The sequence below is a fragment of the Loxodonta africana genome, unplaced genomic scaffold (genome assembly GCF_030014295.1).
Source record: "Loxodonta africana isolate mLoxAfr1 unplaced genomic scaffold, mLoxAfr1.hap2 scaffold_32, whole genome shotgun sequence".
Classification (NCBI taxonomy): Eukaryota; Metazoa; Chordata; class Mammalia; order Proboscidea; family Elephantidae; genus Loxodonta; species Loxodonta africana.
In genome coordinates this window covers 587385-602576 of record NW_026975036.1, presented here as the reverse complement: position 1 = coordinate 602576, position 15192 = coordinate 587385, and the positions used below count along the sequence as shown (strand labels likewise).

At 42.8% G+C, this 15192-nt stretch overlaps 1 long non-coding RNA gene across 3 annotated transcripts in view; it reads right to left on the bottom strand.

The window, feature by feature from the left end:
- Positions 1–15192, bottom strand: part of LOC135229505 (uncharacterized) — a 598703-nt gene that overhangs the window by 86515 nt on the left and 496996 nt on the right. Inside the window, exon 6 of one of the 3 annotated variants that reach the window (XR_010320190.1) lies at positions 5168–6232. The exons of the other annotated variants lie outside the window; for them this stretch is intronic. This is a non-coding gene — a long non-coding RNA (uncharacterized LOC135229505). Of the gene's footprint in view, positions 1–5167; positions 6233–15192 lie in introns of those variants that run through there. 3 annotated transcript variants of the gene reach the window in all.

Below are 15192 nucleotides of genomic sequence, written 5' to 3'. Positions count from 1 at the left end.
CTGACAATTTCTACAAAAATCATTCAGATCTTTCACAGCGTGTCAACAGTGTCTTTAATTGTGTTCCGGTTGTTCCATTTCCAGTACTCTAGTTTCCCTGCCCCCTTATCATCTCATCTTTGCTTTAGAGTAATGGTTGACATTTTGGCTGCACATAATGGTTTTTTAATGGAGTGCCATACTGATGGATAATACCCTTTATTTTGTGTGCCAGTCTGCTATTTCGCTAAAAGATGAACTCAGGGAATAGTTTCAGTACAAGGTTTAAAGAGTATCTCAGGGATGGTTTGTATTATAAGTATATATATAGTCTCAACTGGTCCGGTAAGTCTGGACTTTTTAATAATCTGAGCTCTGTTCTTCATTTTTCTCCCACTTTTTCAGCATCTATGTATTGTGACCCTCATCAGAACTGTCGGTAATGAGCAATTACCGACCATTCAGAAAATATCCAAATCCCCAATAAAAATAATCAAAGTTTCAAAAACACTGATAGTTAAGAAAATGTCAGTCAAAATCCCAGTGAAACCGGCACAATTGAAAAATCAACACCACTTATGGCTGGCTGGGCTGTGGGGAGAAGGATGCCCTCAGACATGGCTGGAAAGGTGCTGTCATGGATGGAATTATGTCCCCTCCAAAAGGTATATATCAATTTGTCTGGGCCATGATTCCCAGTATTGTGTAATTGTCCTCCACTTTTGATTGTAATTTTACATTAAAGAGGATTAGGGTGGGATTTTAACACCCTTACTATGATCCAGTGTAAACGGAGTTTCCCCGGCGTGTGGCCTGCACCACCTTTTACCTTACAAGAGATAAAAGGAAAGGGAAGCAATTGACCTGAGATTCCCGCACTGAGAAGCTCCCAGACCAAGGAAAGAGTGATGACAAGGACCTTTCTCCAGAGCTAACAGAGATAGATAGCCACCCTGAATTTGGGCTTGTAGCCTACTAGATAGTGAGAGAATAAATTCTCTTTGTTAAAGCTATCCACTTGTGGTACTTTTGTTATAGCAGCACTAGATGACAAAGACAGGTGCGTTACTACAGACTTTTAGGGGAAAGACATAGACATGGCTCTATACTTTTTAAAACATTCTTTGAACTGGAAATCTCACTCATTAGAATCTACCCCACAGATACAAATCTTGTAGTACATAGTAACCCTGCAGGACACAGTAGAACTGCCTCATACAGTTTTCAGGGAGCAGCTGGTGGATTCGAACTGCCAACCTTTTGGTTAGCAGCTGGGCTCTTAACCACTGTGCCACCAGGGCTCCATGTAGTATATGCAAAGGATGGTTATTGTTAAAGACAAAAAAGGAAAAATAAAATTATTGCCCATTAAGGATGTGATATTATAATAAAATTTTAATGCATAATATTCAAATATTCCAGTAATATTACAATAATAATATAATAACCATATCATATAATAATATATGGTAGTCATTAGAATGAAACAGAGCTATAGAAGATTAGTAAGTGAAATCACTGTGAAGTATCATTGAAGAAAAAAAACCAAGACAGAGAGAAGTATATATATAAAGTGAGCCCATATGGGTAAAACAATAACAAATAACCAAATGTATTTGAATCCAAGCATATATATATCCATAAATGAGTAGATGTGGTTATTTGCATGTGTGAGTATGATAGTTTAAGCAAGAATAATAAGATAGAACACTTACCTGATTGTTGATATGAACTATCTTAGATTCAGTTATGGGAAGGGACAAGGGGTGGGGAGCTAGAACATACTGAAAAAACTATGCTTAATTGACTCATTGGCAGTGGGTTTTTTTTAAAGATCATAGCTGCTATGTGTTTTCATTTCTGTAGAGTTATATGAAAGTGTATAGGTTGCACATTGTCATTGTTCCCATTTATTTACATTCTTTATGTATAAATACGAGTTAAAAAATTAGAAGAACTAAGCAGCATTAGTTCCATATCTACTGACTTACAGGGGAGCCGTGATCAAATGTCAAGTGAAAAAAGGGGCAAGGAGCAATGTGGGTAGACCGTGTTGAAGGTTCTGTAACAGCAAACATGCAAATAGATCTACATGGATATGTACGACTGTAACATGTGTCCCAGAAAAGAGAAATGTAAGGAAGAACACACATGTGTCTTTGAACACTGGACACCTTGGGGGAGCAGGAGCATCACACACATGTAGGGATGGCTTGTATTATAACTTCTTTACAAATTTGTACTGTTACGTATGTCATAATAAGATTATAAGATATGTGCAAGTCGTAAAATATGACATGTATGTTTTTAAAACTATTTTTTTATGTTGTTGTTGCTGTTAGGTGCCATCAAGTTGGTTCCGACTCATAATGACCTTATGTACAACAGTAGGAAATACTACCCCATCCTGCGCCATCCTCACAATTGTTGCTGTTTGATCCCATTGTTGCAGCCATTGTGTTAATCCATCTTGTTGAGGGTCTTCCTCTTTTTCTTGCAGGAAAAAAAACCAATCTTTAATGTCAGATCAGAGATTTTAATCCCTGGATAGAGAACACAAACACAGACTGTACAAAAGTCAGACTGCAGATTTCATGTTTGGTATATGAAGCCAGTGACCTCTTCTGATCTCTATCCCTAGAAAGGACCAAAAAGAATTCTGCGAGGTCAATATAGTAACTCTTAATGCATGTACACGTGTACACGCAAAGATGAGGGCTGAACACCATGTGCAATTGAGTAGGTAACACAAGGCACAAAGAAGAGTCTCCTTGTCTGGTATGGTATTACCATCTTCCTCCCCTCATCGCTCTACTGGAAAACCTACCCTTGCGCACTCCAGGCCTTTTATCAGGACTCAATGGCAATGGGTTTGGCTTTGGTTTAAACGTAGAGGAAATTAACTGGGAAATTGCTGCTTTTAGGATAATGAAGACTATGGCCATAAGTCTTTAGACAGGTGGGCCTCTCCAGACACCTCTGCCCACCCTGTATACATCAGGCCCCTGGCAGGTCTGTACCCCTGAGAACCACAGGCTTTCGTTTTTCATCCTCTGGTACTGGCAGAATTAACCCTGTCTCAAATTTTTCAAAGCTCTCGCTTCTGTCTGCCTCTGACCCCGTCCCTCGCAGGAGCCATTACTGTCACTGAGAAATATACACAGGGCAGCCTGTGGATGGAGATGCCCATCCTGGAGGCCCTGCCCTCCCTTCCTTGCTCCTGAAGGCTTCCCTGTGCCATTTGGGGTCTTATCTCCCAGGAGGGTCAACATGCCCCTGGCATCTTCCAGGGTGTGGGACATGATGATGTGTCTAAGACTTGGGCTTTTCTGCTCATTATACAGTCTGGGCCTGAATCTGCCCCTTGCTGGCCTCACCTCTAACCATCTGTGTTCTCCCAGGGTTAAGAGGCCTCGTCTGCCTTTGTTCCTATACTTCCAGTCCAGTCTTTTTCTTCCCGTTCTCTGACCCCAGGATTGGCCAAATTATACCACAGAAAAAAAGAAAGAACAAGCTAGTGTCATTGATATGTGCAAAATCAAACAGAAAAAGGTTTTTTAAAAGAAAAAAAGTTTCCTTACATCCTAGGAACTCATCCTTTGCATGAGTTACGCAGACACTACTAGATCTACTGTTATGCAGAAAAGGGACACCCAGGAGAGTTTTTCTAAACCATCTCCCACTCCAGTCCAAAGAGGCCCAGTACCCAGTGCCGCCAAGTCAATTCCGACTCATAGTGACCCTACAGGACAGAGTAGAACTGCCCCATAGAGTTTCCAATGAGCACCTGGTGGATTCGAACTGCCGACGCTTTGGTTAGCAGCCGTGGCACTTAACCAATACGCCATGAGGGTTTCCTCCAAAGAGGCAACACTAAATCACAGCAATAAACCCAAATTCCCCCAGTGAGGGCAGTAGACTTGAATGCGGTGAGCTCTTTATTTCACCACCTCCTCCTCTTTGCCCAACCAGGACCTCCTCCTTTCTATGCTTGGAGGATGATGAGAAGTGACCCAGAGTCCTTGGGTAGGGCCTTACGCCCACTGCTCACCTACAGGCAGGTCTCGCCACAGCCTACTCTCTCTCTGGTTCCTTCTATGCAAAGAACTCAGTGACACCCCGTTCACCAGCACACTTCCGTTGGAGCTGTCTTTGCAGAGTCCCCCTCAGCCTCCCAAGTCCCACTGAAATCCCATTTCTCCCCCCCTCCTTATGCTGTGCTCATTCTCAGAGTTCTGAGACCTCACCATCCAGATCAGGCCTGTCCTCTCCTCTCCTAGGCTAGGGGAACCTCTGAGCAGACCTGGTGTCTGCAGTCAGGTGTTCTGGGGCTCCTTCTTTCCAGGTCCCCCTAGGATTGCAGCTCTCCATGCACTTGGAGTAGTTGGATTGGGGCACAGGCTGGGAGGAGAGGTTCTTACAGGCAGGTGGGTTAAAGGAGCCTGAACAGAGGCCTTAACAGAACAAAAACCTACTGTCTTGTTGATTTCAATGCATGGTGAACCCAGGTGTTTCAGAGTAGAACTGCACTGCACAGAGTTTTCAATGACTGTGATAGTACAGAAGTAGATTGCCAGGCCTTTCTTCCGTGGGCCACATATCTTTTGGGTAGCAGCTGATGAGACGACCCACATTTCCCAGCACAAATGCCCTGCTCCTCCCAGTCCCAAGTTGCTAGCAGGTCTTCAGGCTCTTCCTCCTCTGGCTTCAGTGCTGTGCCCCCACCCTCTGTAGCCTGGCCTCCTGCCTCTGCAACCTCACCAGCTGGTGCCTCAACCTCCTCAGCTGCTCTCTCTGCTTCTCCAGCTGCCCCTCCAGCTCCTGCAGACGGCACTCCTCTCCCACACCTCCCTCTTCTTGGAGGCCATCAAGTGGCCTTGGCCAGCTGGTGGCAGCCTCTGGGCTTGCATGGGGGTGAGGGTGGCAGTTCCTTTTCCAGCAGCTCTTCACAGAGGACCTGGTTGCTGAAGCCCTGGCTCATTCCATGCTCCATGTGAGCCACCAGGGCCTCCTGGGACTTGAACACAAGGCAGCAGGCCAAGCAGTGGAAGCTGCGCTCATGGGTCACTAGCCACTCCAGGGTGACTGCGTGGAGGCTTTCCCCATGCTCCTCTCCTCAGACGCTGGGCTCAGTGGTGCGGGCCTGGGGCCCCTCCTTCCAAGGCCCCAGGGTGCTTACAAGGGACTCAGTGTTGGCCAGACTGGGGGCACGGCGACGGTGCTCTACTCAGAGAGCTCGGCCTCAAAGACTTGGGGCATCTGTTCCACGGGGGCAAAGGAGGTTTTGGTCTGCCAGGACACAGCCACCCCCTTGACCGTGTGCACCTGGGTGAAATATACACACCTTACCCATCGCTTCTCTGGGGTAGCCCCTTAGCTGGATGAATGAGATATCTGCTCAGTGGAAGCTGAGGGAAAAGGCCTCTTTGATGGTAGTGGAGTCTTTCTGGCCCTAGAGCTTGGGTTTTTTGCTTGAGATGTTGTGGATTCTTGGGCATTTTCCTTTTGGATAGAGACCTCTGAGAATAGTTAATTTATATGAGCTCTCATGGCCCTGATCTTCATATAGGAGCCCAAGGCTCTGGTCTCAGGAATCCCTGGAGGCCTCTCCATCACCAGCATCCTCCACCTCTGCAGACCTCGTCCCTTCTCTCTTTCCACCAAAGCTACCATATTTTTGGGGGCATTGCTGTGAGCAATAAAATCTCTGCAAAATGGTACCAATGATAATAGCCATTTCCAAGCAGTGGATTCTGACTCATGGCTATACCATGTGTTACAGAGTAAAGCTGCACTCCATAGAGTATTCTTGGCTGTAATCATTATGAAAGCAGAAGCAAGGCCTCTCTTTCAGGACGCACCTGTGTGAGTTGGAACCACTAACCCTTCATTTATCTGTAGAGAGCAAACGGTTTGTGTCACCAAAGGTCCCATTCTAGTGATAGTAGTGCCTTGTAACAAAAGTTCACGCCCTTTGAAAATAGTATTGTGGGGTTTCATATTTGTAAACAAAGAATCTTCAAGTTAATTTTTTCGTGGCATTGATATGTTGAATGCCAAGTGAATTTCCTCCTTTGGAACATGTAAATGTCCTCATTTCCCTGAACCTTTTTAACAGTCTGAAACTTCTCCTAAAGATTTCTTCTACGCCGGTGATTTTCTTACCATATTTAACAAGTAAACATTCAAACAGGAGAAATGCTCATCTCTTTTAACTCTCTTTGAAGGGAGGACTTTTATAGAGGCGCCGTACCTAAAGAGAAAGAAAAATTTGTATACTTTGTTAAAAACCTTACAGGTATACCTCTTCTTTGTACCCTTCCTAAACAAGCAACAGAGGGTTAAACTTATCTTTCTGTAAACAGAAGTCCCCTCTACAGGTCCATCTTAGATGAACTCTTTCAAGGTCCTCAGGCAGAAAACAGATGACTGTATGTATCTGAGAGTCTTGATTCCACAGACGTCAGTGGTCAAATACAACTACCTCACCTGGGTGTGTCTGGGTGGGTTGTCCATGTCAGCCTAAAGGTCTGTAGGTTTTTCTGTATCTGAGGGAAGGACTGGAGAGCTCAGAGAGAAGAAAGAGATGGAGGTAGGTTGTGTGAGTTGGATGGACAGAAAACTCCAAGGTGAGGTACAGGATAGAGAGGAGGGACCTCCCAGGAGTATGTTAGAGAGATACAGAGACCAAGGAGGGAGCAGAAAGCAGGGCTCAGCCACTGTGGGGCAATACAGGAGAAAAGCAGAGAAGAAAAAGGGGTGGGTGGTGGAAGAGGTTATAGTATCAGGGTGTGCCACCAGGATTTACAGCATAAGCTCAGGTTCAGTGTGGTAAAATTTTAAAACTTCAAGTCTAAATAGAACTTTAGAACTTGGAGGAAAAGGGCAAGTCCCTGGAGCTCAGGCAGCAAGTCATGCCCAGACCTTCTGCTGCCTGAGTCCAGGCTGGGAACTGTTGGGGCTCACAGTGACCGGCAACTCTGAGACAGCGTGGGGTACCGTGTTCTCTCACACCACCCACTCCCAAAACTCCTCAAATACCTTTATTTCTTTTAGTTCATCACATGACTTATCAATTCGATCTCATTAGAACATATTAAAAATAAGTACAAGTCTCCATAACCACCCTTCTTCCTGGTCCTTCACCCACTGCCCTAGGTGACCACTTGCCTCCTTCAATCCCAGAGATAGAAGCATATGCCTAAAATATTGAGTGTCTTCTCCTCCCTACTCTGAAAAACCCTCAGGTTACAGTAGAATTTTATGATTAACGCATTTATTCCTTCACATTACCTACTTTGCTTAATCGTCTACTAAATGGCAGGAAGTACTTTCCCAACAAAAACCTTAGTGAGCCCGGTCATCCCACATCAAGGGCTTCATCTTCTCTCCTTGTGGCCTTCTTTTTCAGGGAAATACAACCCCTCACTGCCAGCTCTAATTGATTGGGAAGAATTTTCCTCCCACCTCAATTCTTAGAGAAAGACCTCTTTGTTGCATTCCGCTGCTCCATCCCTGGGTGAAGATGAGCCAAAAAGGGTGGTTTTCTGAAGGAGGTTTCTCCCTCCTCCCAGTTAGAGAAGATATCCCAAACTCTCACTAGCTGGACGACTCTGACTTAGGAAACACTCTCTGGCAACTGGTAGCTTAAGTCGCTCTCCCACAGAAGACCTCAGATCAACAACCTCTCCAAAGAGCCGTTGGGATCTGAGTGAACACCATGGCTTCCCGTAACTCTTGTGTGACATCATTGTTGACATATCTCAGTTCCAAGGGCCCATTGTGAATCCATACACGGCAACAAGAAAAATGTGGCAACTCTTCTGGCAGGGGTTAGGAAGTTATTTTAAGGGAAATAATATAGAAAGAATGAATTGAACCTTTCCCCTGCCCTTAAACAGGTTAATATCCACTGGGGTGACTTGAGAGTCCAGGGAATGATAACAGTATAAGGGCTGTTGTTCCCCAAGCCACTCCTCTGACACTGTTTGAACCACTTTGCTCCAGTCCTAGAAACACATGTGCACTCTGAAGCCCTCTCAGGCCTCCTTTGCAGCTGAGGCTTCACATAGGCTGTTCCCTTCGGATGGAAGATGTTCTCTCCCCTCCCTTCTTCTCCGTGGTGAACCATGATGGTGAAGACAGCAGGCCCCAGCCAAACTCCTGGGCTTGAGTCCCAGTGTCTCCATATACCTGCCATATGACCTTGGATGAGGCATTTAACCTCTCTATGCCTCACTTCCATCACCTGTCAGATTAAGAGAACTCTTTTTTTTTTTTTTATCCTTCTCATAGGGTTGTTGAGAGGATGCCACCTTTAACAACAGTGACTGCTACAGACTAAGATTGTGTGAATGCTCACTGTTAGAGGAGCCATGGTGGTGCAATTGTTAAGTGTTGGCTACTAAGGAAAAAGGTGTCAGTTCAAACCCACTTAGTGGCTTTTGGGGAGAAAGAGCTGGCTATCTGCTCTCGTAAAGATTACAGCCTTGGAAACCCTATGGGGCTGTTCTACTCTGTCACGTGGGGTCAGTAGGAGTTGGAATCGAGTTGATAGAACATAGCAACAACAACAACATTGTTATACTTCATGTCACAGCTTGCTGAGTCTGCCTAAACTACTTGATATTCCTGCTCTAAGTATATCAGATCACTCTATAATCCCTACATGATAACACTCCCCCTCCCCACCCCACTCAACTGTTCACGTGAGATCCTCATTTAAAAATCTATCTCTTTTAGAAGGATTATAAGCAACTTAGGGGCAAACACAAGGTCTGCCTTATACGTGTAGTCCTAGAAAGTAGGATAGTACCTGACACATAGTAGATACTTGACATATATTAGTTGGATCAATGAATGATGAATAATGAGTCCCCCAAAAGACCCATCCTTTGTAGAAAATCAGCGCAGAATAGAACTCTTCGATGTGGTGCCTAAAAGCACCATCACTCATGGGTAGGCTGTTGACCCAAATTCATTGATCTTCCTGGCTCTGAGCCCCAGAATATGGTACACTTACCCCCTTCCCATGCTTTCTCTTGGGCCTTCTGGAAAAGGGTTAGCATTATGGCCTCACAGAAAAGCAATGAGTATAAGGACCTCCATGGTCAACCCACATGGGAGGCCTAGCAGAGCCCTCAGGAAAAAGCCCACTGTTCTCTGCTTTGCTGCACATTTGATTTTGTTCTAGAGCGCTGTTTAGAAAAGCAACCAGTAAAATTGTTGAAACCATTTGAGAAGGGGTTTTAGAAAGTTTTGTTGGTGAACAGAAGGGAATCTGATAACTTGGAGGAAAACGGAAGGTCTCAGATGAGGAGGAGAGGAGGATTGTTTTGTGTGACTGCAAAGGGTAGAACCGGGACAAGCATCTCTAAACACAAAACGACAAAAGAAGAACTTTCTTGCTCAGAAATGCAGCAAAAATGCCCCAATAGCTTCACTCTGTCTCCTCAGAATTTTTACGTTCATGATACCCATGCACTTGCACTGTGGCCTCAGGAGAATACTTGGGGTTTCCTGAATATATTGGGCCATTTCCTACTTTTTAACCAGCTACTGATATTTCCACATTTGGCTCAGCATCACTTCCTGGTAAACCCTTCTCTGACCCTACTGCTGGTATAACTCGTCACTCCCTGCTGTGTACTCCATTGTGTTTTAGAAACAATTTGCCATAGCTCAGAACACACTTGATTGTATTTGCTTCTTGTGATTGATGGTAAAAGTGGCCACTCATTCTTGCTATCTCTGTACCTGTGCCCTTTTAATGTTTCAAGCATCACTTCTTGGTTGAAGCCTTTCTTGACACTATTCCTGGTAGCACATCCTACTCCCTGTTGCTGTTGTCTTTAGGTGCCATTGAGTCAATTCCGACTCATAGTGACCCTATGTACAACAGAACTATGTCCCACTCTGGGAGATTCTTGTACTCAAGAAATTCCTTACCATAGTTCAGAAAACACTCAAGTGCTTTTATTTATTGTACCTGAATACAGTATGGCCATATATTTTTCCTGTTTGTTTTCCATGCCTTTGGAAAATGACCTGGAAGCTGCTTTCATCAAAAGCAGAAGTCTGTTAACCTCTTGAATTGCGACTGAACTTATGACAGCTTTGGCCATTGGCCAATACCAAACCTGATAGAAGTAGAGAACTGAAAGGACTTGGGCTTTGGGGCTTGCCCTATAGCTGCTCTTCAAACCCTGGAAACTCATGGGTTTGAGCCAAGGCCAGTGTGCTGCATGATTTATGTCTTTCATCAAATTTGGATAGTGTCCGGCTGTTATTTTTGCTTCTGCACCTTTCTCTCTATCCTCTACTTTTGGGATGACCATGATGTGTTGCCGGGAGAAAAATATGGCAGTCTGCTCCCATAAAGATTTACAGCCTTGGAAACCCTATGAGGCTGGTTCCACTTTGTCCTACAAGGTTGCTATGAGTTGGGATCGACTCAACAGCAATGGGTTTGGTTTTGGTGTGATATGTTTACTGGCGTGTTTGATGTCCCACGGGAAACGCAGGTTCTGTTCGTTTTTCTTATTCTTTTTTCCCCCTTCAGACTGGATAATTCCAAATATCTTGTCTTCAAATTTGCTGACTCTGTGTTCTGCCTGTTCAAATCTGTCATTGAGCCACTCTAGTGAATTTTTATTTCAGCTGTTGTGTTTTCAGCTTCATAATTTCCATTTGGTTCATTTTTATAGTTTCAATTCCTTTATTATAGAAACTATGTCATCATGAGTGAGACTATATCATAGAAACTATAAAAATGAACCAAATGGAAATCATGAAGATGAAAAGCACAACAGCTGAAAAAAAAAAAGTTTCTGTATCTTTATTAGAGCTCTGCTGGTGCAGTGGTTAAGAGTTTGGCAGCTAGAATCCACCAGCTTCTCCTTGGACACCATATGGGGCAGTTCTCCTCTGTCCTATAGGGTCACAATGAGTTAGGTTCAACTGAATAGCAACCGGTTTGATTTATACCACTGTGGACATTTTCTATTTGTTCATACATTGTTCTTGTGATTTACCTCTTTATTCATGGCTTTCTTTATTTCATTGAGCATATTTAAGATATTTGATTTAATGTCTTTGACTACTACTTCCAATGTCTAGGCTCCCTCAGAGATTGTTTCTGTCAGATATTTTTCTTTACTTTATATGAGCCATATTTTTCTGGTTTTTTGTATGCTCTGGAATTTTTTGTTGAGAAATGGAAACTTTGACTATTAAAATGTGGCAGTTCTGGAAATTATATTCTCTCCCTCATCATGGTTACTGCTGTTGTTTTTTGAGGGCTTCAGCCATCCATTTGCAAAGTGGATTTTTAAATTATGTATGTAATGTCTTTATTTCACCTGTGAGTGGTCAGTCAAGCATCTGTTCCATTATCTCTGTGGTCAGTTTGTGACCTTACAGATATTTCCTTAAATATGGAGATTTTTTTAAAGGTGTGTATATCTCTTTAGAAACCCTGTTAGCACCGTGGTTAAGAGCTCGGCTGCTAATCAAAAGGTTGGCAGTTCAAATCCAACAGCTGCTCCTTGGGAATCCTATGAGGCAGTTTTATTCTGTCCTATAGGGTTGCTGTTGGTTGGAAATGACTCTATGGCAACAAGTTTTTTTTTGTTTGTTTGTATCTCTTTCAGCCACTGGATCCTGAAGGGGCTAAAACAGGGCAAAAATATCCTCAGTGTTCCCTCAAGTAACCACCTGACCCACCAAAATGTACAACTCCAAATATTTGGAGGACAAGGTTCTTATAGTCCATGCTGGCATCAGTTAGCCACTCTAAGAATAAAAGCCACTGCCCGTATGTCTGTGGTCATGCTGAGGAATGGGTGCTGGTAGCTCGTTCCCCCATGTTGCTCTCTTACTAAAGCTCAGCAGCCACTCTCTTCATCAAGTAGTTCTCTGGTTGCCCTAAGTATCTGATTAGGTTGCAGAGCATTGCAATAGATGATTCTGACTTTTTTTTTTCAAGCTTAGTGCTGTTTTGCTGGAGAGACCAATACTTGGTGCTTTCTACTCTGCCATTTTCCATTACATTAAGTTTTTTCAACTATATTGTTTTTCGCATCACATTCACTGTCACTTCAAAAGTAGGATGAGGTGTCATTATTTGCTGAGCCTTTTTGGGTATTTACACTACAAATCAGGTCTCATGCCCTACTGACAGCTCAGGAATCAATGTTCTTGGTTGCCTCTCCCAGTCTGATACTTGCATATTAATTCCTTTAAAAATGATTTTTCTATGGCTATTTTTTATTTTAGTGGACTTTAAGGAATTAAAGGAGGTAAGTATGCGTATTCAATCTTCTGTCTTAAAGTGGAATCATTGACCTTGCCCATTTATTAATTGGGGATTTTATAGTAACCCCTATTGATGTATTGCTTCTGTTTATTTAAGTTTGCCTTTATGAGTGATACATTTTTATTTTGCTTTAGGTGAAAGTTTACAGCACAAATTATTTTCTCATTCAAAAATTTATACACAAATTGTTTTGTTGCCGTTGGTTGCAATCCCCACTATATATTAGCATGCTCCCACTTTCCCTTTACACCTCAGGTTTCCTGTGTCCATTCCTCCAGTTGTCCTGAACAGATGATGCCCATTTGGTGTCATACACTTCATTGAATTAAGAAGCATGTTCTTCACGTGTGTTATTGTTTGTTTTATAAGCCTGTCTAATCTTTGGCTGAAAGGTAGACTTTGGGAGTGTCTTCAGTTCTGGGTTAGCAGGTGTCTGTGGGCCATAATCTCTAATCTCTGGCTGAAGGGCACACCTCAGGAGTGACTTCATTACTGAGCTAAAAGGATGCCTGGGGACCATACTCTTGCAGTTTCTCCAGTCTCTGTCAGGCCAGTAAGTCTGGTCTTTTTTTGTGAGTTAGAATTTTTTCCTACATTTTTCTCCAGCTCTGTCTGGGGCCCTCTATTGTGATCCTTGTCAGAGCAGTCAGTGGTGGTAGCCTGGCACCATCTGGTTGTGCTGGACTCAGTCTGGTGGAGGCCATGGTAGTTGTGATCCATTAGTCCCTTGGACCAATCTTCCCCTCGTGTTTTTGGTTTTCTTCATTCCCCCTTGCTCCTGAGGGGTGAGACCAGTGGAGTATCTTAGATGGCTGTTCACAGGCTTTTAAGACCCCAGACGATACTCGCCAAAGTAGAATGTAGAATATTTTCTTTATAAACTATGTTATGCCAGTTGAGCTGGATGTTCCCTGAGACCATGGTCCCCAGGTCCCTCAGCCCAGTAATTTGGTCCCTCAGGGAGTTTGGATGTGTTTATGGAGCTACCATGACCCTGAGTTATACAGTTCTGCTGGTTTCCCCAGTATTGTGTACTCTTTTATCCTTTGCCAAAGTTACTACTTCTCTATTTGGTTATATTTTCTTACACCTAACTTATCACCTTTCTATTTTATGACTTTGAGTATTTTAGAATGCACTTCCTCCTTATCAGTTAAAAAATTAAGCAAAAATGCCATAGTTTCTTAAAAATTTTTTATTTTTTGTATTTTAAATTTAAATATGTGATCTAACTGGAAATAAGCAGGTGTAAGCAGCAAGTCAATGGATCAAAATATTTATTTTTAGAGGTTATTGTTTAGGTAGTTACCAAATTGCCCAGAAAACTACTTCTTGAATAAACCGTCTCGTTCCTCTGCTCCCCACCATCAAACAAATTGAAAAGCATTTTCAGAAAAAGGAAGCCCACCATTCTCACCATTTCATTTTAAATATATTGCTTTGGTGCAAAATATACCCTTTCTCTTTTTTTTTTATTTATCCATCTGTGATCTTTTCTCTATTAAACTCACAAAAATTTTGAGGTGTGCGGGATTTTTGCAAAACTAACAAGCAAGGGTGATTTCATAACTGGGTCTATGTGTTCCAGCCTCAAAGCAGGAGAGGTGTAAATAGAAACCACAAGGATGTCTTAAGCCATGAGAACATGATTCTCTGGGATTTGCTATTTTGTTCTACAAAGGGCTCTAGATTTTTTCCATATGAAGATGAATCTGTATATCAACTTTACTATCCACAGGGAATAACACCCTAAGCCATAGGCATTTATAAGGAATATATTCATGCCTTGGAGGATATTTACAAGTATATGTATTCCGGTGAACATATATTTTCATTTTTGATGGGTATTTGTCTAGAAGTAAATTTGCTGAATTATAAATTATAGATAGGTTCAAATAATTGTTTAAAATGGTTATACCAGTTTACACTCTCCCTTGCAGTAGATTAGAGTTCCAGTTCCTCCATTCTACTCAAAATTTGGTATTTAGTATCTTTTTTATTTTACCCATCCTGGTTGGTATGGGGTAGTATAATATTGTTGCTTTATATTTGCATTTGCATGATGACCAAAGATGTCTAGCCCCTTTTCTTGTGTTTATTGCTCACTAGGCAGGCCAAAGTGGGAGGTGAGAGTGAGGGCTGGGGTAAAAAAAGGGGTCAGAAATAATGTGCCATTTTTCCTTGTAGATCATATACTTCTGTCTGCTTTCCTAACTGGTAGCAGCTAAGCCCTGTATTAGAAATACTCCCACCACCATTCTGCTTGACTCTTTTAATGATGTTCTATTTTCTATCTCCTGAGCCCTGGTGGTGCAAAGGTTAAGAGCTCCCTGCTAACTGAAAGGTTGGCAGTTCAAACCTACAAGGCACCTCCATGGGAGAAAGACCTGGCAATCTGCTTCCATAAAGATTACAGCCTAGAAAAACCTATGGAGCAGTTCTGTTCGGTCATATCAGGTCACTATGAGTCAAAAATGACTGGATGGCACCTAACAACAACAACTTCCTCAGTTTCTGACTAAATAATAGTAGTCAATTGATGAGATTTCCCCTTTAAGTATACTTTTCTCTAGTTTCTCGTTTGTTTCAATAAACACTCATTACTGTTAAGTCAGAGAAAATAAAACTTTTGCAATGTTAAAAGTGAATAATAATACCTATCTCACACACTGTATCAATCTAAGGGTTAAATGAGGAATGACATGTGAACATAGCAGAGGGCCAAGCCTCCTATGTCACTCAGGGAATGTGTTCTTCTCTCCTCTGGCTCTCTCTCTTTTCCTTATTGCTCTGCTAAGACCTTGAGGGCTACTTATGGCTACAGGGTTCATGACTTCGCAATTCTGTTTTCCATACCAGTGCACCGTAATCTTGGGCTCATGGGCAGCCTCTCCACA